We start from the raw sequence: 21,087 nt of genomic DNA on the forward strand, positions 1-21,087 counted from the left end.
TTTTCAAAGATTTATTTCATTTATTTATGCACACAAGAGCTGGGGTGTAGGGCAGAGGTCAGGGGTTGAGAGGATTCACCAGAGACATGTGGGGGAGCAGAACAGGTGGACAGACTAAAATACACTGCTGAGGGGAGCAGGGTGAGACAGGAGAGATCTGCTGCACCATGTAGGTCAGCTCCCTGACAGAAGGAACTCCATGGCTAGGGAAAGCTTGATAGCACTGCACCACCAGGGAAGCCCTTAACCAGAACGAGTTGTGAATCAATGATATTTCAGAAAAACCTAAGAAAAGAAAAGGCTACGAGTGTGTGTTTTTTGTTTGTTTGTTTGTTTTTTAATTTATTTATTTATTCGTACAGAACTGGGATGCAGGCCAGAGATGCGGAGGGTGAGAGGATTCACCAGAGACAGCAGGGAGCAGAACAGGCTCCCTGCAGTGAAGTACACTGCTGAGGGGAGCAGCGGTCGGGTCAGGAGAGGTCTGCCACGCCATGTGGTTACCTCCGGGGCAGGCGGGAATCCAACTCCTGCGGAAGTGGGTTAAGCTTCTTAGTGCTGTGCTTTAACCCGCTGCGCCACCAGGGAGGGCCACAAGTGTGTTTTATATGAACTCCTAGTCCTCCTTTTTGAATGAGGTTGCTCAAGAGTGCCCGTTTTCCCATTGCTTCTACACTACTTAAGGGCAGAGTGCAACACACTGCAGGACAGTGTATTCTAATATCAATACAGAGAAGTCACAAAGGAGCTGAGCATTCCCTTCAGTCGGGAGGTCAGTCTTTGAAGAGCCCTTAGATGTGCCAACCCTTATAGCTGATAGGACTTGTTTGCTGCAACTCTGATTAGAGGAGATTCCTTTAAGGAGAGGTGTGCAATGTAACTTTCTGGTGACTTTGTCTTCTGACAATAGCCTATTTTATCTCTTGGCAATAAGGATAAAACCTATTTCAATTTGTTTTAGAGACCAAGCTTCAACCCTTTCCACCTCACCTCCTCATGTACACTCATCAGCATGCCGTCTCAGTGATGCATACCTGGGCAAACTGATATAAAACTTTTTGCTCCAGCCCAACCTGTCATTCTCATATAGTAAGTAAATCTTGTAGGAAGAAGTCAGAAGCTTTAAATGTTGATGAGCCAGTGATACTCCTCTTTAAGACTCATTGGAATTTTAATAATCCAGCAGACTACTTTTGCTAGTAACAGTTTGCATTTCTGTATTTGAAGAACATCATAATGGAAGCTGCTTTATTAATAAGCACCCCAAGCAACTGATGTTATTTATCATAAAATGTTAATCTGATAAGTGGGAGGTATTTAGTAGTGATGACTGTTTTTTGATTTATGTTTTTCCTCCAACTGTTCCTGAGGGGAAATTTTTGCAAAGATTTCAGGGTAGATAAGTTAATGTTTAAAACTATAAATTCTTATTTAGGTTAGCAAAAAATCATCTAAGAATAACATTCAAGAATTTTTCTTAACTGTTCAAAATGAGACCCAGGAAACAGCCATAGAATTTTGCCTTTGGGTGATTAACCAATAGAGAACCCTTTGTCACAGTGGCTTTCCCAAAACAAAGACAACTACCCTCTAAATCTTCAGCATCTTCATTCCTCAGGTGGGAGGTAACGACCTCCAAAGGAGATCTAAGTTTTAGGTCCTTTCTTAGTATTGTGCTCAGAATGGATAATTCTCCCCTTTCTTTTGATGTCACTATAAACTGTTTTCTTCTGGGATTTGGGGGGCATTATTAACTGAGAGAAGGCACCAAAGGCCAACCAGGTGTGGTTCTGTTAATCCCTAGACTTCAGCCATGTTGACATATTAAATGTTTGCTTCTAAAGGTAAAGGATGCCCCAAGGCATACATAACTACAAGTCTCTGAATATAGCTTATCTCAAGTAAAAAAAAAAAAAAAAACCTCTAACCTTCATAGCAATAATTTTAACTGTGTTCTTCAATTCAGTTCAACAAATGCCTGATATTTTTCTTGTTTGTGTTCCACTTTTTCTCTAGGACTGTGCTGTCTTCTGAGCATTTCCCCACTATTTTCATGTGGTCTCTGAAGCCTCTGGTTTCCTCTCCTCTGCATGTTTCCCATGTTCACTGGTTCCCCATGGATTCTCAAAACCCAGCTACCCAGCTACTCTCCTCATTCCTCTGGCAGTTACTGTCACAAACTGGGGCATTAGTTTCTTTTCTCCTTTCCGCACTTTGAGTAGTCTTTGAGCATCCATGAAGTTGCTATCTGACATTTCCTTTTTTTTTTTTTTAATAATTTATTTATGTATCCAGAACTGAGGTACAGTCCAGAGGTGCATGGGTGGTGAGAAGATTCACCAGTCTGTTCTGGGGAGCAGAACAGACTGACGAAGTACACTGCTGTGGGGAGCAGCGGCGGGTCAAGAGAGGTCTGCTGCACCATGTGAATCACCTCCAGGGCTGGGAATTGAACTGGTCCTGAAGTGGCTTTAGCTTCTTAGTGTTGTGCTTTAGCCCTCTGCACCACCAGGGAGGGCCTGAAGTTTCCTTTTTATTGTCTTGCTTATTAAATAGAAAAATGAGTCCTCTAAAAATAAAATCAAAGAGTACTGAAAACTATCACCCACAGGGACATATATTTCCTATTAATCCCAAGGCTAGTGTCTCAGACCGAAAATAGACAAACACACCCCCAGTGGATTCTCAACCTCATCTTGTGCTTTTCTATAGCCTCTCACAGGCATCTCTTCCTTCCCGGATGTCAGGAGGCATCTGATGATTAGGCAACTATTCTCATGCCTTGGTTCTAGGAAGCGAGTCATATTCATGAAAATGCGGGTCTAGATAGCCTATCATCATCTCAGAATTCCTAAGTAGGCATATTATCCAACCCAGTGCGGCTTCATTTTTGTCTCCAGAGCTCTCTGGTGGTCACAACTGATTCCCGATAAACAAAGTAGAGCAGAACTGGCAGAGCAGCATTTTTCACAGCATTCACAAAAGTTGCCTTTTCTTGAACCAGAAACCTAGTATTACATATCCTTCTAAGCCAAATTGATGATCACTTTTTATTAATTTGCATTTCTGAAAAAGCAACTCTATAATTCTGATTCTCCTTTTCATCTTACCTAACTTTCTAATTTCAGATTATATGCAGCCAAAAGGATTCTGTTAAATACTACAATTATTTAGATTTCCCAAACTCACAACCAAAAATAGAAATCACAATCTGGTGTGACTTTTATAATACACAGTGTTAAATTAATTAAACAAGGAAGCCATTAGACTGGGCTGGCTCTAATGCCACAGCAACTATGTAAACAAACCAAAAGTTATGTCTATAAATTCCTTACAGTTACAAAACAGAAATCTATGGACAATCGACTACAAACTGCCAACTAGACTTGAAGCTACAGCCTGTCAATAATTTCCTTGTTTTTAGTTTGCCCCCTTTTTTTTTTTTTTTTTTATCTTTTCAGTAAATTCTCTTTACCAACTCCTGGAGGCAGAACAATGGACTTCTTCCGTTTGGTACCACTTACTCAGAATTGAGCTTTGCTCAAATAAACTGTCAAAGTTTTTAATATGCTTCAGTTTATATTTTAAAAGTTGGAATTTAGTTGTTACAGCTTAGCATGAAAAAACCAATGTAAAATTGTATTTATTCCACCAAAGTAGTAGAGCAAGGCATTAAGTACTAATCATCCAAACTCTTCTCACCTACCACCACCCCCAACCTCAAGCTCCTAGAAAGATCTAGGTTGACCACTTGTCTGTTAGGGGTTTGATTAATTGTAATTAAAATAAGTAGTCATTGAGATGAAAAAAAAATGTGCAAAATGATGTAAAAATAAACTTTTTAATAAAAAAAATTAAAAAAAAATTAAAAAAAAATAAGTAGTCAGTTCTGAAAATAAAATGGAAACAATCTTCATGTGGAAAAGAACATTGTTATTAATAACATGTAACTGTGGGATGCTTAAGTATAAAACACATTAAAATGATGGGTTATTAAATTATTGATTCTCAAGATTAAAATCATTTGAAATAAGAGATGGACAATTAAAACTGGTGAACAAAAAGAAGATCCAGTGGAAACTTTCACTGAAAAAAAAAAACAAAATAAAACAAAAAAAAGCATGGCTTATATTTTTCACATTGTCTTCAAGCAGAGAGAACTGTGTATTTAAATGTTAGCAATTGGAAATTGGAAGAATAAAGGGAAAATCAGACATAATCAAGAGGCATCTGTCTTAAGGATAAAAGCTATAAAACTTTAACTGTCTAAAATGATTCTGATTCTTGATTGAACCAGAAATACTCAGAATCCTTAAAGAGAAATCTGAGATGTCAAAGATTCTGAAACCATAGTGCAAAGGTGACTAAAAAACACAATTTAAACAGCTGTGAGTTGTTTCTCCATTGACCTCTTTTTGTAGTAGCACTTTTCCCAAATTAGCAGCATCAGTTTTCTAAAACTTAAATATATTTCATAAAAACTCTGGTTTTCATCTAGAACAACTATTAATACATATTTACAACTAGCACAGGATCATCTCATTTTTGTACCTAACTTTGAATGAAATTCAGCTGCATTAACATTCAATTATGTCATGAGTTTCCTTTTTATCTCAGCATTTTCTAAGTGCTTACTAAATTGTCAAATGTTACAATTACCTGGAATATATATCAACATAGTTTATGTGTATATTGATTTCACATTTTCTAAAATTCACAATCACCTGTATGGTCAAATAAGCATTACAATTCTCAGTTCCCTTTATAATTAATAAACTTCATTACTTAAAGCAGCAAATTTTAAATTTGCAGCACAATTGAACAGAAAATACAGCATAAAGAGTACCCATATATCCCATGTCCTCGCACACACATAACCTCCTCCATTATCAACACCCAGCATCAGAGCTGTGTATTAGTTACAATAATTATTATCCAAATCTACCTTTTTAGAAAAAGCTTATTCTTAGTGATGTTCATCTGTGGGCTTAGATTCATGGGTAATGACTTGAATCTATCATTGTAGTACCATAAGCAAGTTTCCTTGTTCTAAAAAGTCTCTGGATATCAAGGAATTTATATTAGTAAATATATCCTATTTGATTGTATAATGATAGATGAAGATCATTATATATTTATCAAAATCTATAGGATTCATAACACAGAGTGAACATAAGATCTCTTGGTGATCATGATGTATTAATATAGGTTCATATAATATCATCAATATGCCACTCTCCATAACATATTCATAATATGGGAGGCTCTTCATGTTTGACAGCAGGGAATATATAGGAAATCTCTACAGTTTAGTCTAATAAAAAATAAAGCAAAACAACCTCTATGCTTTGCAATAATCCTTTTAACTACCCCCAAATAGTGAATGTTTTGATGTCTATCCTAAAGTTTTGCCTTTTTCTAGTATATCATCTATTTGGAGTGATACAGCCTTTTCAGATTTTCTTTCTCTTAACACATTTAAGCTTTATCATGTCTTTTACAGCTAGATAACGCATTTGTTTTTAGTGCTGAATAATATTCTTTGGTATGGATGTTCATTTACCCATTCAAAACATTTTAACAATTAGACATAAGGCTGCTGTAAATATCCATGTGCAAAGTTTTATGAGAAGATACATTTGTTAACTCTGTTAGGTTGCAAGGTTTCAGGATCATAATTTAATGAATTGGTTTTTGTAAGAAACCTACAAATTTTCTTCCAAGTGGCAATACAATTTTTCATTCTCATCATCAGTGAATGAATTCTGATCTTTATATTTAAAATGGGTTTCATGTAGTTGAATCTCGATGCTTGTCAGTCCGAGTCTTTTCATTAATACATTTGAACCGCTCATGGTCAAAATGATCGTTGGTATTAATATGGTTGGATTAATTCCTACCAAGTGTACTACTATATTTTCTCTAGGCCCATTTTTATTTGTTCTTTTTTCTATTATTTTTCTAACTTTTGTGTTTTTTGTTTTGTTTTTTAAAGATTTATTTATTTATTCGTACAGAACTGGGGTACAGGCCAGAGATGCGGTGGATAAGAGGATTCACCAGAGACAGAGTGGGGAGCAGAACAGGCAGATTGACGAAGTACACTGCTGAGGGGAGCAGCGGGCGGGTCAGGAGAGGTCTGCCACGCCTTGTAGGTCACCTCCGGGGCAGGCGGGGATCGAACTCATGCAGAAGTGGTATAAGCTTCTTTGTGCTGTGCTTTAACCCGCTGCGCCACCAGGGAGGGCCCTATTTTTCTAACCTTTGTGGTTTTAATAGAATATTTTATGATTCCAGATTCCCTGCTTCTTATTCTTAATCTATTGATTAACCTTTTTAAAAAAATTACTGTCACAAGGTTGGCAATATATACCTACAACTATTCAAAGCCTGAATTGGCTTACAACTCTGTATGTATTCAGATGCATTACCACACCAAACCCACCTCCAAGTTTACTTTCAGAAAACACTATCTCTTCACATACATTGCAAGTACTTACAGTAACAAAGTATTTCTAGTACTCCCCTCTCCTTCCTTGCACCACTACTATTTAATCTCCATTTTCCATAAGCATGAATGAGTATGCACACATATGCTTATACACATGCTTATACAAGGACATAAGCATATATAATCCACTACATTATTGCCATTATCATTTTGAACAAACTATTATCTGTTACATAAAGTAAAAAGTAGGAAAAAAAATACAGTTTTTATTTTGCTTCTGCTGATTCATTCTCTGTTTCCTTATATGAATCCAAGTTTAGTTTCTGAGATATCATTTCCTTTTCTCTAAAAACTAATAAGATTGTTTTGCTTATAAAGAAAATTAAAAAGACCCTCTATTTGTCTTCATCTGAGGAAGTCTTTATTTCACTTTTACTTTTAAAGAATAATTCTGCATGGTACCAGATTCTATATTGCTGGATTTTTCTGTCTCAGCACCCTACTTTCTTTTTGCTTGCATGGTTTACAAGGAGAAATTGATGTAATTTTTATTTTTGTTCTTCTTCAAAGTAAGGTGGTTTTTCTCTGAAAATTTCCATGATTTTTCTATATCTTTGATTTTTTTTTAAGTTTGAATAAAAAATTTCTAGGTGTCATGTTCTTTGCAATTTCTAAATTTGTAGGTTTGTAGCTGATATTAAATTGAAGAAAATTCTATCATTATGGTTTCAGATATTGTCTCTACTCCTTTTTCTTTTCTCCTGTTGTCCCTATTATATCCACCCACACATGTTGCACCATCCCACAGTTATTGGACATGCTGCTTTGCTTCTTTTTGGTCTTTTTTTCTTCTTTGCTTTTCGGATTTAGAAACTTCTATTGCCATATTCTCAGTTGACATTAAAACTCTCTTTCCCTTTCTGGAGTTTTAGCTTAAAATTATTAGTAAGCAGAAATGATCATCAGACTTTAACACAATAGTGGCCCTTTTACGTGACTGAATTTAGAGATGTTTTCATCCAAGGGTATAGTTTTAAAAAGCACGCGGGGCCCTCCTTGGTGGCACAATGGGTTGGGATGCCGCAGTGAAAGCTAGCCACAGCTGCTTCAGTGCGGGTTCAGTCCCCACCCCAGAGGTGATCCACACCATGCAGCAGACCTCTCCAGTCTTGCCCATGCTCCCCTCAGCAGTGTGCTTCGTTGATCTTCCTATTCTGCTCCCTACTATGTCTCTAGTGAATCATCACACTAACCCTGAACCTCTGGCCTGCAACCCCAGTTCAGTTCTGTATAAATAAATAAATCTTAAAAAATTACCTTTTCAATTTGTTTCCCAGTTCACTAATGAACCTATCAAAGGAATTCATTTCCATTATAGTATTTTTGACCTCTAGACCTTTTTTTGATATTGTATTATCTTCTTAGAATATGCAACTCTCTTACTCATGTTATCCATCTGTTTTTGAATGTGCCTACTTCATCCATTAGAATTCTTGGTTAATTTATTGAAGTTTAAAAAATTTCTGGTGTGATAATTCCAACATTCTTGCTATATCTAACTCTAGTTCAAATGTTTGTTCAGTCTCAGAAAAAATTAATTTACATTTTAGTATGTTTTATAATACTTATTTTTTTTTAAAGTATGCAGTACTAGGTAAAATGAACTATAGGTCTTTAGTAATGTAATGGTAAGGGCTGTGGTGTAATTAATGTAATGATTAGGTCTCATTCTTGTGGTAAACTTGTATCCCTGGACCATAAACTTAGTCGGTGCTTCTTGACTTCCCCTCTCCTGCCTTAGTTATAATAGGACGACTAGGGTAATTTGGACTTCATCCTGGAAGGAAGTGGAGATGAGTATCTCCCTTCCGGAAATAATTTAGACTCTGCTAAAGCCCAACAGATTAGATTTTGGTAAAATAATTTCTCCTGAAAGCAGGTATTATTAGGAACAAATGTCCTAATGATACATTTGATGAAATACATTTGATGCATTTCAAAATCCTGTTTTCCATTTTCTCCTGCTGAAAGCTGGAGGAGATCCCTCCAACATCTGCTGCATAACCTGGTTGAGCTCTTAAAGGCAATACTGACAACAGTGGGCCCCTCCCCCACATGGCAGGAATTTTGGGCTGGAGTTTTTAACTCTCAGACTTACCTACTCTGGGTCTCTTGCAATCCCATAAATACGTGCAGGTGCTCCTACACTCCCCTCACCCTGTACTCACCACACCTGCTCTGATGGTGATAGTGGGCTCCATCATGGTGGGTCCTCCTGTCTGACTCCCCACTTTTGCGGGGGCAACTGTACTGTGACATACTTGTTCTGATGGAACAGACAAGCATCCTTGTTTTCTTGTTCTTAGGATTTTGTGGCAACTTCAAAACTCATTACCTCCTGGATCAGAAACCATAAGTCACTGTTTCCATTTTAAGATGAGACATTAACAACAATGGGAGGTAAGTCACTTTCCAGAGATCATATAAGTTTGGGAGATAAAGTTGATATGGGTTTTTTAAAGACATGACTGAGTTCCTCAACCTGTTCTTTCATTGTGTAAATGGCTTTGATTCCTATTTATTCCAAAAAGAAAGTAGCCAAATAATGATATTGAGTCAATTTCTTATATTGACAGAAGTATCAGCAGAACATTCTATTCTAAGAATTTATCTTACTTAAATTATGAAAATCGGTGTAAACAATGAGGTTTATAACAGTGTTACCTATAAAAGAATAAAACAATAAATAGAATAATCATCACAAATTATTCACATGCTGACAATGAAAGATTAAGAAATGCATGTAACATCAGAGTAAACTGTTTTATGATTCTGAATTAAATGAAAAAAAAAAACTGGCTAAAACTACATCTATTTAAAATAGACCATGAAGGAATATAGAGCTTTACAATGCTGTATTGCACCATGATAAATGTGTACCATAAGTAACTTTAATTAATTCTCTAGCAAAGTTGGGGGAAGAAAGGACAGCTTATTTCTTTTAACTTGAGTTTAAGATGTAAAATCATAAATATCTGCAATTGCCAGTAATATGTCACCATTTCCATGGTGGAATACACTAGCGTAGTAGGGCTGGGTTGTTCCCTTGCTATGACATCACGTAAGTAAACAATTATCTAGAGATTTAATAAGATTACACAGCTTGTTAATTGAACTAGGCGTTTATGCTAAAGCAATGTAGAAAATAAGGACAAGATTAACAGGCAATCTCTATAGAAAAAGGGTTTCAGCCATGTTTGGGTGCCAGGCACTACCATGGCAAGCTTGTATTCAACTCTTTCACATCCCATGAAAGATGCATGTGCTTTAATCCAAAAAAGTGATAATTCTTATTTGAAGTGTGTTTTTCTCTTTGATATAAAGCCTTTTTTTTAAGTTCTTTTTCAGTAACTCCTTGCATTCCCAGCTCACACACAATGAATTGTTGATTCCTTTATTAAAGGGAAGAGGGGAAAACAACACTTTTTAAAGCCAATACCAAAGAAAATAACTCCTTTTGTGTAAGAAAAGATCGATAGTGGTCTCTGTGCTCTTTCAGTTTCTTGTTTGTGTTTTCTATTGATGTATACAGAACCTATGTTTTTCTTTTCAAATTTTTATACAAAAAAAAGAGTAAAAAAAACAGTAATTTTAAGCATTGTTGACCTACTTTTAAAAAATTCCATTCTACTTTTAATACACATGCCCAACAGGAAAAAAAATCTTGATGTATGGTTAGATGCCAAAATATTTCCTAACTAAAGTTTCATGATTTTTCTCTAAGGCAATGAATGCAATTATGAAAGAGATCTACTTACAATTATTTTAAGATCAGGAATTTTCAACCATGATAATTATTTACCTATAGCCACCTCTGCCTTTAACATTATGGACAGATAATTGTTCTACTTTAACAAATGAGCGAGTGGAATGGAAGGATTCTGATCTGTTAGTTTCACATCTGATTCATTTTAAAGTTGGGCTTGATTCATTTCCTTTTCATGAGACCTCATTTTCTTGGTTTTGCTTATAGTAGATAATTTTTGCTTATATGTGGATATTTTCTTGGTTTTGCTTATGTTAGATATTTTGCATTGCATTCCAGACATAATCAATCCTAAATTTTAGAGATTCTGAATTATTTTCTTTTTCACTGATAAGTCTTGTTTCCTTTATTCTAGCAAGTGAATTCTCTTGACTGATTTTAAACTACAACTGTTTCCTTCTCTTGGGGTACTCTGTCCCACACATGTACAGCTTACAGGTCTAGAGCAAGCCAAACTTAGGTAGTTCCTATTGATTCTTTTCTTTTGGGGCTTCCCTACTCTATTCAACTGTCATAATTTCTAACTTCATATTATTGATTCTCCAACTAGAAAGACTCTGGATTTTTCCAGGTGTCCAGCCACAGGGCTTCTTGCTACATGAACTGCATTTAGTGGAAACTAAAAGCCATAGAGGGGCTAAATTTATTTAGCCCTTCCCCTCTTCCTATTAACAGAAACTCCCTCAAAAGAAAATATTGATATTTAATCACTTTCCTTCAGATAACTTTAGTTTTTAAAAACTTTTTATATTGCATTGACTTTTCTATAAGAGTTGTGTATAGCTTGTGTCCATCTGTACAGATTTAATAAAAAATCAATAAGTTTTGATCAGTATGACAGCTTGAGGAAACTTTTTTTAAGTATTGGTTATAGAAAAGCCACTTATTCCACCCTTATATATTAACTGTGGGAATCTTGTTTTTCTTCAAGGAAAGTTCTTGGGAACCATGGAAGTAAAGTAGTAATATAAAGCAATTACATAAAGGACCCCTACAAATAAAAATTAAAAAAAAAACTACTTATCATGATTAATGACAAGATTTAATACTACTAGAAATTTTCTACTTAACAACCTAAGTGTCAGAAATATAACAAAATGTGTGTAATACTGAAGTCACAGAAACTTCACTCTTGCAATTCTTGAAATATTTGCTTCAAAAAATAGTATATTACTCTAGGATTTTACACCAGCTAATATTCTGACTATCCAGTTTCTGTTTTAATATACTTCTAATTTATCTTTGTAAAATTCCAAACTAATCACATCACTTTTCTTATTGAAAAGCTTTCCATAAGTTACAGATAAAACTCTTTAATGTAAAGGAAAGTGATGATTTGGCTTCTTAAATTTAGTTATGTAAAAGTATTCTTCAGATAACCATTACTAAACTATTATCAGGTAGTTAGGCAGGCAACACTTTTTAAATCTATGTACTTTATTATTTCTCTCTATTATTAATGCCCTTTCCATTCTCTATCCAGCCTTGAATATAATTCAGTTGGCTGATTATATGAGCAGCCTATTTAGACCTCACTAAGCAGATATATTACTTTCTCCCCAATTATTTGCTTATATAGCACAAAAAATACATGTCTTCTAGTTATATGATATTTAACCTACATCAGGTGATTAAACTAAAATACGTTTTTCTGAATGAAATTTTATGTTTATGTGAGGGCTTCAAAACCTCCAGTAAATCAGCCAGGTATCTTTCATTTCTATCCTGACTTCCTTGCTGTAGCTTCTCAAGGTCACCTGTAAATCCAAGATGTCATCTGAAACTATTACCTGCTTTTTCAAGTTTCAGAAAAAGAAATAGTTACTATGGCAATGACACATCTCCCAACTCTTTCATTAACATTCCAGGTAGTTACAGCAAGCTGTTTCACATGGATGTCATTGGTCAAAAAATAATCACATGGTCATGTTACAATCAAAGCTACAAATTAGGTTGAAGAATATTATTTTTTTTCTAGAACAGTATTATCCAAATAATTGCTGAATTATGATCAAATAAAAGCAAAATAGATACTGGGCCAATCACTAGCACTCTTTCACATTCCTCACTACTATAAGCTTACAAAGAATTGTGTTCTAGTCATTTCTTTACTCCATGTGTGGCACAGGACTTGGCATAGTAGACACTCATTAAGTTCACTGAAGAGTGGATTTGAGGTACATAAGAGATATTTGCATGTAGATCGCAGCACCACTTATTGCAAAATGAATATTTTTTTTAGCCCTTGAAAAGAAATTTTTTTCTACCTTAGTCTAACTATCTCATCTTGGCCTCATTTTTGAAGATTGTTGAAAGCAGAACCCTGAAATGCAGAGTGAATATTAGCTAATATTGAATGTGTTGACATGAAGTATATTTAGACATATTCAACCACTGAGAGAATAAAAAAAATATTATGAGAAATAACAAAAAAGAAATGAGGAACTTTAACTATGAAAGTACTTGTGGTCACACCAGTAAATTCAGAAATTTTCTCATTTGGAATAGAAGTTGTACACTTTAAATTACTTCAGTGATAGGGATAAATTATTTTTGTAATAGGATAACATGAGGGGGTATAAAGAGCTAATGTGAAGTTCACAAAATATTTAACTTGTTTGCTGTCCCTTTCCAATTTATGTGAATGGATTAATGTGACAAGAATTACAATAACAAGAAGCTATTACTAGACTTTGATGTTCTGAAGTTAATTATCTGGGCAATTTTTATGCAAGCAATGCTTAACAGTCATTCAGTTTTTCAAAGGCAACTATTTGTTTTTAATCCTTTTAATTAATCTGAGTTTTACTACCTAAATCCCCATTAGTTATCACTGGATTTTTAAATAGGCTGGTTTACTCATTGCATCAGTTGAATTGAAGGGAATACAAATGCAATTATATCAATAATTAACTGGCAACGCATGCTGTTGAGACAAAATGGGAAGTATTCATGTTATTTTATGCACAGGAAGACAAGTTAAATTGAAATTTGCCCCCCAAAGTGAATAACCTTTGTTTATACATTCAACACTTCATTGATCAGGTACTACATTCCAGGCACTTTGCAAGTGAGTCAGAGAATTCTCTTCCTTCTTATAAAGAGCTTTGAATTTACTGAAGAGAAGCAGATGTTAATCAGATAATCAGCATGAGTGTTTAATTATGAACAGAAAAGTAAGGAGAATGAAATTAATATGATATATGATAGCACATAAAAACATAGTGACCCAGAAGGAAGAGGGCAAGGTTCTACATAGTGTCCTTAATAACATGACTTTAACACTATTGTTGAGAAATGTAAAGAATATCTATGGTTTAAGAAACTTGGCATACTCTTTTGTAATAATTTAATTTATATAGTAGAAAGTTTAATGAGCCAGATCCTTTAAAAAAATCAGTTTCCAAAGCAGGTATTTAACACATTCATTTATCAGCAACTTTTGACAGAGAAAATGATTATCAAATAATTATATTCTGAGTGTCACAATTATATATTCTCACAGTTATTACTGCCTATCTAGGGATTTTTTTCATCATCCAGTTGTAGTTTATTCCATGTTACATGTTAAGAATACCAACAAACTTATGGGAAACCCGTGGGGATTACAATTGAGATGAAAAAAAAATGTGCAAAATGATGTAAAAATAAACTTTTTAATAAAAAAAAAAAGAATACCAACAAACTACTTTAACCAGCACCTATCTAGAATACATAGAGTGGAATGTGTTCCATGAGTCAAAGAAAATTAATGCTTTTCTCAAATGACTATATAGATATCTACAGTGGTACGACAGTGGGAGTGGAAGGGTATCAGCCTTATATTGACCCAATTAATGTGACACTCTTCCGTTTTTAGTAAAAAAAAAAAGAAGAAAGAAAGAAAACCCACTAGTACAGGAAAAAGAAAAAAATTCTATTATGCATTAATCATTTCGTTAAGCAAATAAATGGCCAAGAAGAGTCGACTCAGTGGAACCTTGTATGATTCACCTTGTATGATTTTATTGATTTCCCTCTGGTCTCCTCAAAGTATATTCAAAGATATTAACTATTTGTCTTTGCCTTGAACTTCCAGAAAACAGATTCTGAAATGGGGACTAAGTATCTACACAATATTAGTAGGTAACAGTCAAGAGAAAGGAAAAATGCAAATGATATAAAATGGAGCAGTACTAAGAAGTATGCCTTATAGAGAGATAAGAAATGCTAATCAGCAGGTATTCTCAATGCAAACTCTGGAAAGTTTGCAAAAAAAAAAAAAAGAAGAAAAGAAAAAAGAACAGCCATAAATTGAATCTCTCTAAATATGATATATTGATATTTAAAGTATATTTGACATACCAAATAATATTTAGATCAAACCTACTTATTTGCCAGACTTCAGACTTTTTAAAAGAATGTTTTGAAAGTAAAATGTGTACTTTAGAGAAAGTCATTACATTACACAGTTTGTTAATTTTACACAAATCCTGAATGTTCCCTTTTGTGCTTGTCAGAATGCATAGGAACATGAATAACTACAAATCTTAAAAAACAAAAAATCTGCTAAGAGTTTGAAACTCTGTAGATAGTAATATTCTTTATAGAATAGAAGAAAATCTTTTTAGTTGAAATGACCTTATATCCCTTCCTAATTATATTAAGGCCCTTCTTAGAATAAAATACAAAGCATGTTTAACATAAGTATCCTTAAAAAAAAGATATCATATATCAATATGTCAAATATAGAGAGAGTCAATTCATAGTTTTTCTTTTTCTTTTCTTTCCCAATTTATGTGCAAAATTTAGGTTATGATTAGACCACTGAAATTACTATTGCCTGAATTAGAGAAAACATGAAGTCAAACTGCTATTGTACTAACATTCTGCCTTGCTATGTAAAATATCTGATCATAGGCCTACAATGAAATATTCTTCTATAGTATGCAAATTTTAAGGTTTTTTAAGCATCTAGAAACAGAAATGAATGTGGAAGTGTAGATAGTGCACCTTGACTACAAGCCACTAGTTACAGAGAGAAGAGAAGGGGTTGAATTATAATCAAGTGAGCTACAGAAAGGTTGAAACAGAAAGACAATTCTATTAGGGGAAATTCCTTTTCCTTGATACCAGAGGATTAAAAACATATCATTTTCCTCTAATAAATAAAAATCATCACTTAAGGAAAGCAAGAGATTAGATGAAGAAAGTGTTCCTGTAAAATTCACCTTGAGGCCTCTCCATTGTGGCACAGTGGGTTAAAGCACCACATTATGAAGCTCACAAAGCCACTACAGCACGAGTTCAATCCCCATCGAGGGAGCTGACCCACACGGTGTGGCAGACCTCTCTTGACCTACTTGCTGCTCCCCTCAGCAGTGTATTTCAGTTGATCTACCTGTTCTGTTTCCCACTCTCTCTCTGGAGAATCTTGTCACCCACCACACCTCTGACCTGTATCCCAGTTCTGTAAACATAAATAAATAAATCTTTTTTAAAAATCCACCTTGCAAATATGCTAGTCGCCCACATTGTGTATTCAGTCACTTCATGTCTTTATACTTTCATCTCCTGTATATGTAGTCACTACCAAAGCACTCTCTTTTAAATGTCTTTCAGTGACATGCTCATTTGATAGAATTCATAACTTGTTTTTCCATTTTATTTGATATTTTTGAAATTAAATCATGTTGATAACACTTGTAAGAATATCCCACATTTTACTTTAGATGTTGCTCTACAGATGCAAGAGTTTGCTTCCAGACAGGTAGTAAAGAAAATATTTAAATGAAATAAATCACATAAGTTTTTTGGTTTCCAAGATATACAAAAGTTATGCTTATAGACTAAAAAGGATACAATGCTATAATGCCTAAAAATGACTATTTATAAACTTTAATTGATTTTGTATTTTATTTATATTGAGATAACATTGATATATAATACACTTTATGATTCAGAGGTAATGGCTCATACTTCTTGAGATGTATGTTAATTTTTTAAAATTTTTTTTAAAGATTTATTTATTTTTTCATACAGAACTGGGGTACAGGCCAGAGATGCAGAGGGTGAGAGGATTCACCAGAGGCAGAGCAGGGAGCAGAACAGGCAGACTGACGAAGTACACTTCTGAGGGGAGCAGCAGGCTGGTCAGGAGAGGTCTGCTGCGCCATGTGGATCTCCTCCGAGGCAGGCGGGGATCGAACTCATGCAGAGGTGGCTTAAGCTTCTTAGTGCTGTGCTTTAACCTGCTGCACCACCAGGGAGGGCCTTTTTTTTTTTTTTAATTTTTAATTTATTTATTTATGTACACAGAAGTAGGGTACAGGCCGGAGGTGCAGGGACGGTGAGAGGATTCACCAGAGACAGAGTGTGGAGCAGAGCAGGCTGACTGATGAAGTACATTGCTGGGGGGAGCAGCGGGTGGGTCAGGAGAGGCCTGCTGCACCATGTGGGTCACCTTCAGAGCAGGGATCAAACTCATGCTGAAGAGGCTTTAGCATCTTAGTACTGTGCTTTACCCCACTGTGCCATCAGGGAGGTCCCCTTATTATTAGTAGTAGTATTTTTAATGTTAACCATCACCTGAACCTTTAGCAAGTTGTAATTGCTTTACTGGTGAAGGGTCCTAATCATCACTGTTGGCTATTGCCCAATCAGGGTGATGATTGCTGGAGGTTAGGGTGGCTGTGGCAATTTCTTAAAATACAACCAGAAACAAGTTTGCCACATTGATTGACTCTTTCCTAAAATGCTTTTGAGCAGTGTAGAAGAATTCTCTTCAAATTGAAGTCAGTTCTCTCAAATCCTGCTACTGCTTTATCAATTGGGTTTATGTAATCTTCTGAGTGCTTTGTTGTCATTTCAAAAATGTTCACAGCGTCCTAAGTAATAGATTCTATCTCAAGAAAACATATTCTTCATTCATCTGTAAGAACCAGCTCCATAACCATTTTCAGTTTCATCATGAGATTGTCACAATTTGGTCAACATTTGGACTCCACTTCTAATTCTTGTTCTCTTGATATTTCTACCTCAACTGTAACTGCTTCCTCCTATGAAGTCTCAAAGTTATCTATGAAGGTCAGAATCAAGTTTTTCTAAACACTTGTTAATTTTGACCTCCTCCCATGAATCAAAAATGTTTTTAATGGCTTATGGAATGATGAATCCTTTTCAGGTTTTCAATTGGCTTTGTGTAGATTCATCAAAGGAGTTTCTGTGACAGCTATAACCTTATAAAATGCTTTTCTTAAATAGCAAGACTTGAATCTCTAAATGACTGCTTGATCCTTGGACAGCAGAGTAGGTGTCATGTTAGCAGATATGAAAACAACATAAATCTTACACATCTCTATCAGGTGTGTTCTGGGTGACCTGGTGCATTGTAATGAGAAGTAACTTGTGAAAAGATTTTTTTTCCTAAGTAGTAGGTCTCAACAGTGGGCTTAAAATATCTATTTCCGTATTAATTGTAACCCATGTTGTAAAGAGCTATAAGTTGTTTCTATGTTTTTATTATTGCTTTGTGATCAAGTAGTATAAACTATATTTATTTATGCATACAGAATTGGGGTACAAGCCAGAGGTGCATGGGCAGTGAGAGGATTCACAAGAGACAGAGTGGGGAGCAGAACATGCAGACTGACAAAGTACACTCTGAGGGGAGCAGCAGGTGAGACAGGAGAGCTCTGTGGGTCAGCTTGAACTTGCTCTGAAGCAGCTAGCTTGCAGTGCTGTGCCCTAACCCTTTGCACCACCAGGCAGGGCCCTAATATTTTAATTCAGATTTAGAACTGTGTTTGATGAGTTTTTGGTTTTTTGTTTTTTTTTTTTTAAATAAGCTTATCCATGTTGGAAAGAATGTGCACTATTTATTGGATGTAAGTTTGTTAGGTAAGTAGGTAGGTAGGTAGGTAGATACAGACCCAAAGTCAGAAATAATGCTATTTTCTTATTGCCTATATATCTTCTACAGATTGATAATGTGTTGTTGTTTTGTTCAATAAGCCTGTTTCAGAATATTTTTAAATTTCCCACTATGAATGTGGGTTTATTCCATTTCATTATCCTGTCAAATTTACCTTTGTAGACTTCTATTGTATATTGTTAAAGTATCATAACATATAGTATTTATATGCATTTGGTGTGTAGTTTTATTACACAGCACCATAGTCAAGGCTTTAGCTTAAAATCTGCCTAATAATTCCATTATTTAGTAACACCAGATCACGTTTCTTTTGATCAGCATAGCCAATATACACATCTATCAGTTTTTATTACTATTTCAAATTATTTCCTTTTATTTTAGGCTTTCTGTATTACTTTGCTCTATTTGTGTCTCTTAAGAGCACCAAATAATATGGCTATTTTAAAACACATTCTGGCATTCTTAATATGTAAATGGATTATTAATTTTTACTTATATCTGGCATGTGGTTTTTTTTTCCTTTTATTTTTCCAGGCTTTTTTTTTTCTATTTTACCTGTATGTTATAATGACAAAGCTTTTAGTCTTCTTTGCATGTCTTGCTTGTATGAATTCATCAATTGTTTTCCTGTTACTTAAGTAGCTACATGTATCACACATATATTTAGTTATGTAATTACCATGTAGTATTTTTGAGTTCTCTGAGTTTACTCTTCATTTTACTATTGTAAACATTTACTTTTTATATCATGACTGAAAAAAAAAAAAAGACAGGGAAAGTCAAATAACTCGAGTTGGTGTGTAGCATTACACAGCAAGTCAAGTTTGCTTTCAGTGAATGAACTAAAGCTGAACACACATCTAAACTTCACATTTTCCAACCAAATTTAGAACAACTTAGTAACTTTTTCCTTCTCTTAATCAAGACCTTATTTATATTCCATCTACCCAGAACTTTAAAATTTTTTAAAGAAATTTTTCAACAAAATTTACTTATTTAAATCAAATGTACAAAGACAGTGTCATCTTTTTTTACCTCAAAATTGCCTTTTGATTCTCACTTCTACTCAGGTAAACCTTTTGCTAAAGTGAATGCCTCAGAATTTGTTTAGTCAAGGTCTCTGGGTGAAATTTTTTGTTACTTGATTATGCGTTAAATGTTTTCCTAACATCCTTACTACTGAATGGTAGTTTTATGTATGCAGGATTATAGTTTGGTGTATTTTTCCTCAGAGCTTGGAATCTATTACTGGTTTCTGTCCTTTCTCTAGAAATGTCAATTCTTATCCTAATTGTCATGCAATTAGCTTTTCTTCAGGGAAGTTTTATGCAGAATGTCTGATCATTCTCCAAGGCTCTTACAACTTTGATATTAAAGTCTTACTTTGACATGCTTCACATCAGTTCCTCAATACTTTTTGTAATTCTCTAATCTTCCCTGCAGCTTTTCTAATCTGATGTTCACCTGTCGACTGGGATATTTCAGTTATTATTTAATTGTAAGACCTCAGTTTTCAGATCGAGGATTTCTCTTCAATACTTATAGACATGTTTTTTATTTTTAACCACCTTTTTAGTATTATAACAATTTGTTCTTTCCTTTATTCATGCTTTTGAGTGCAAATTACTGAACCATCATTGTGCTAGCAGATTACCATCTGTCTGAAAGATTACTATATTTCATGATCAATTTTTGCTTTCTTATATGCTTTGAAATTTTAGTTTTTTACTTCAGTGCATTTCCTGCCTTTTCTTTCTTTACTTTTTTTTAATCTCCTTTTTTGTCACCTCTACATGTATGAAAGTTTTACAGCTGTCTCTACCTGCCATGCTCTTTAATTGGCAAGTAGAGCATTCGTAATACAAGGATATTAAGAGATGTGTATTACTGGGCTAGTTGGACCTTGGCCCAGATTTAGTAGAGCAATTATTTGTGCTTCTTCCCCACCAAGTAACAACTTGATTCTTGCTTTTAAACCTGGGTGGCCTTGCTTAGCTTCCTGTTTCAGTCATTGAAGCTGATTCTTTCTCTCATCCATTTTGATCCTCAGTCATTGAATACATAGCCATTTCTATGTGTTTCTCATTCTGGAACTCAGTAGTTCTATATATTAAACTCCACTCACAATTATGGGATCCTGTTCTGCTTCTGGTTTCCAAAAGCACTTATCTTGCTTTTGATTGTAGCCATGTCTTTTAAAAATATGTGACATATTATCTAATTTTGTTGTTCTGATTTTTGGTGAAGGAGCAGGGAAAATACATAAACCACTAGTGCCAAACTATAACCTTATTGCAGGTGATTTTTTATGGATAAAGCTCATAAGAACCAAACACAAATTTTACCTGAAAATTATAAAACATCAGTACCATTGACATAATTACACCTATGTAAAGTGAGTTCAGAAAAGTGATTAGTACATTTACCCACTTGCCTCCCAGTGTCTAAAATTTCAGGAAGAGTTTCAAGTATTTGCTATAACTTATCAGTAGTCATATATCTCCTTGTGTTATATGAACTACAGCTTTATGACTCATTTATGTCCTATGACCTAATTGTAAGCCTAGTTGGTTAAATTATGTTCTGAGACTATGTTTTGATTATAATAACAGAGTTGAGGAGGAAACCTTCTAATTAGCAGGTAGACTGGGATGATCAGTTGCATTGTTTTGAAGGAATTCTCGTCTTGGAGCCAATAAGTAGGAGGTGTCATCAGTACAACTGTGTGGTCTCAGACACATGTTTCAGCTTTATGAGGTTTGATTTCTTTCATTTCTAAAATGGAATCTTTATTAAGATTGCAAGATACCTATAGTAGCACTGAATAGATAGTAAGTACTCCATATGAGTTAGTTGAAAGAGGGAAAGGAAAAAATAAAGTCAAACCTGGACCATCAA

The sequence above is a fragment of the Condylura cristata genome, unplaced genomic scaffold (genome assembly GCF_000260355.1).
Source record: "Condylura cristata isolate star-nosed mole 26May11 unplaced genomic scaffold, ConCri1.0 scaffold00003, whole genome shotgun sequence".
Taxonomy (NCBI): Eukaryota; Metazoa; Chordata; class Mammalia; order Eulipotyphla; family Talpidae; genus Condylura; species Condylura cristata.